Source organism: Chenopodium album, chromosome 5 (assembly GCF_948465745.1).
Source record: "Chenopodium album chromosome 5, dcCheAlbu1.1, whole genome shotgun sequence".
Taxonomy (NCBI): Eukaryota; Viridiplantae; Streptophyta; class Magnoliopsida; order Caryophyllales; family Amaranthaceae; genus Chenopodium; species Chenopodium album.
This window is the reverse complement of record NC_137838.1, coordinates 18,652,612-18,656,037: the sequence shown is the minus strand read 5'-3', so window position 1 is coordinate 18,656,037 and position 3,426 is coordinate 18,652,612. Positions and strand designations below refer to the sequence as shown.

General features: G+C 40.7%; 1 non-coding gene across 1 annotated transcript; it reads left to right on the top strand.

Moving 5' to 3' along the window:
- The first annotated feature begins 1,053 nt into the window (after positions 1-1,053).
- On the top strand, positions 1,054-1,160 carry LOC145633458 (small nucleolar RNA R71). The gene has a single exon (XR_014112783.1). It is a non-coding gene; the product is annotated as a small nucleolar RNA R71 (small nucleolar RNA).
- The last annotated feature ends 2,266 nt before the right edge of the window (positions 1,161-3,426 follow it).

The following is a 3,426-nucleotide window of genomic DNA, read 5'->3' as shown; positions in this document are numbered from 1 at the left end:
TATCCAACTTAGTTTTTAGTTGACAATTTGGGAATGGTAGTTTGATAATTGGTGGTGCTTCCCTACTCTTCTCATGGGGTGCATCCTTCCCTGAGGTTGTACCCTGCAATAAATTATCAGAAGTGTTAGTATTACCCTGGAGCCCTGCAGGAACATTTGGTACAACGGAATCAGGATTAGCAATATTAATTAAATCAGGTTCATCCTCCTTGGGCATTGGGGGCCCATTGTAGTGTGAACCACTCCTTAAGGTAATTGCATTTGCATGTTCCGAAGGTTGAATTCCCTGCACTGGTAGAGCTCCCTGCTGGCGAGCTTGTAGGGTAGAGGACAATTAGGCAATTTGGGTGTCCATGACTTTATTATGGGCTATAATCGAGTCAATTTGTTAGTCTCTACTCTCCATATGATTTTGCATACTAGTTAGCATCGCTCTAATTTCTGACAAGGCAGGGTCAGAAGATGTAGTAGGGGTTTGTGCTGGAACTTTCTGGTTAGCATGAGGGTGGTAATATTTCTGCTGTGGAGGGGGTGCTTGTTGTGGTTGTTGTGGAGGTGGAGGATTTTGAACATTAGTGCTACGGTAGGATAAATATGGATGGTTTCGGTAGCCAGGATTGTAGGTGTTGGAGTATGGGTTATTTTGCTTATAGGTTTGCAAAGCATTAACTTGCTCCATCGAAACTCCTGCAATCTTGCTCATAATGTCCTACACTTCCACAATTTTCACAAAAAGCATCATTAGCATTGTTAGTAACAGCAGAAACATTAGCAACAGAATTAGGAATAGTGGTACTAAGGTTATCTAATTTCTGGCAAATAGATGTGAGTTGAGCTTGTAAAAGGGATACTGAATCAACATGATGTTTGCCCTTGTTCGCATAACCTCTAGAATTCCCATATTGGGAATTGTGTATCGCCATATCTTCAATAACCTGACCTGCATCATCAACATTAAGATTCATGAATCTACCACTAGCTGCGGAGTCTAGAATTGTTCTAGATGCATTCCCTAATCCGTTGTAAAAGGCTTGAATCAACTTCCACTTTGCCAAGTTATGGTGGGGACACTCCCTCTGAAGATCCTTGAACCTCTCCCAAGCCTCATATAATGCTTCATCTGGCTCCTGGGCAAAGTTCTGAATGGCACTTCTTAGTAATGCTGTTTTCTCTACAGGGTAATATTTGTTATAAAAATTCAAAGCAAGAGTCTCCTAGTCAGTAATACCAAGTGCAGTTCTATTCAAACCATTAAACCACAATTTAGCTTTTCACATAAAGAAAAGGGAAAGAGAATCTCCCTGATCTGGTCCTGCGTTACCCCATTCTGCCTGATGGTGTTGCAGTATTGACAGAAATCTGCAATGTGAAGATTAGGATCTTCACTCTTAGCTCCACTGAATTGCTTTCTTTCTATCATGGTTATGAACTGGGGCTTGATCTCGAACTGGACTCCCTCGAGATCTGGTCTAGGAGAAAGATGTGGAAAATCCATCAAGGATGGTTGCGAATAATCGCTGAGCTTCTTAGGTGCAGTCATCTCTAATTCTGAATCAGAATGAAACTCCGAATCACTAGAATTAGATGGTGAATTTCTAGGAATATCGTTACTCCCAGAACCCGCCAGGATTTGCCTATAAAGATTCTTCTGTCTATGGAAAGAGCGCTCGATCTCAGGATCGAATGGGATGTAACCTGATCTGGAAAACCTGGGCATAAACAGAGAACTAAAAAGACAAATATGAGAACTAACTCAAAGAACTAATGTCCTTTGAGGCAAAACAAAAATACTCTAGACTACAAAAACAATTAGAAATAAAAATAAAACCGTTTCCCCGGCAACGGCGCCAAATTTTGACAGGCTAAAGTCGTATCACCTAATCAAAAGTAATTACCTAAGTCCTCTAACTTATGCAGATAGGGAAGTAGGGTCGAATCCACAGGGAAACTAGTCTTTCTACCTCTAATTAATTATTATAATCTAAATTATCTAAGTAACCAATATTTTTGTGATTTAAAGTCTATGCTACAAAGAATATGAGTAAGAAGAAATAATCAGGAAGAAATCAAATAATAATAAAAGCCTAGGGCATAGGTTCACTAATAAACCTGGCCATAAAGGGCTTTCGCTACGTATTACAATCACAGGAAGAAATCAAATATTCCAGGGTAAAACATAATAATCAATCATCAATGCATTAATTAATCAGATCATAAAGGGCTTTCACTACGTATTACAATCACAGAGTTAATTTACCGGTATTAAATCTCATCTCTCGAATCTCGACCTAACCATTTATAAATTAATCTGCCTATTGAAACTAAGCTTAAACATCAATTCTCATCTTTCGAATCTCGAATCAATACTGCTAAACTCATACAATTAAACCTGGCCAAATCTAATTGCATAGCATTAAAACAATCAATAGGAAATTAATCAAGCATTAACAATAAACAACTATAAATTACCCCTTCATATTATTTATTAGATCCCCATAAACCCTTGAAAAAGAACTACTCAAACATGATTAAAGCTAAACACATCAAAGTAATTAAACAAGGCATAAGGAATTGAAAGAATAAAAATACTAAAATTAATAAGAGAAATCGTACCGAATCGACGGAATTACAAACGGAGTTTAGGAACAAGAGAAAAGTAAAAGTTTAGAGAGAGAAAATCTAAGTAGAGAGAGAAAAGTAATAATAGAGTGTAAAGAAGTGTCCTAAACTTGCCTAATAAAATTACACTAATACTAAGCAAAGAGTTCTAAACTAAACAAAACTAAATCGAAGCTTAATCGTCCCTTCAGAAGCTCGCGCTCGGTCGGGCGCCACACCGCCCGGCCGGGCCCGCCTTTTGTCTTTGAACCTCTTCTCGCGCCCGGTCGGGCGCGTGTCCGAGCGCGGTGCTCTTCCTCTTCATTGCTCGCCTCGCCCGGCCGGGCGCGTGCACCGGGCAAGGCTTGTGACCCCGGGCGGGGCTCTTGGGCAAATATATGGACTTCGATTGGGCCTCTCCTCCTCGGCCCAATCGGATTTCCTCCTTGGGTCTTCGAACTCAGTCCAAATGCCTCGGGATTTCCAATACCGAGCCCTTAATCACCGATTTGCTTCTTCTAACCGGTCTTGGGCTTCAATGAGAGGTCGTGCTCCTCCAATGCTCGTAGTCGCTCCTCGAAAATCCGGGAAAATGCTCCAAATGTGCAATTTCCTACAAAAATCAACTAAAACTACGAAAACACTGGAAAACACCAATTAGTAATAAAAGTGGCTCGAAAGAGCCAAAAACACTACTAATTACGACCAACGGACGGGGGTAAATCACTTATATAAAACGGGCATATCAGATAGTCGCAACGAGGAAGGTAAGTCTCGCAAGCCATTCTCTGGTTGGTTGTGCGGAGGGCCGCACATGGCTCGCACTTG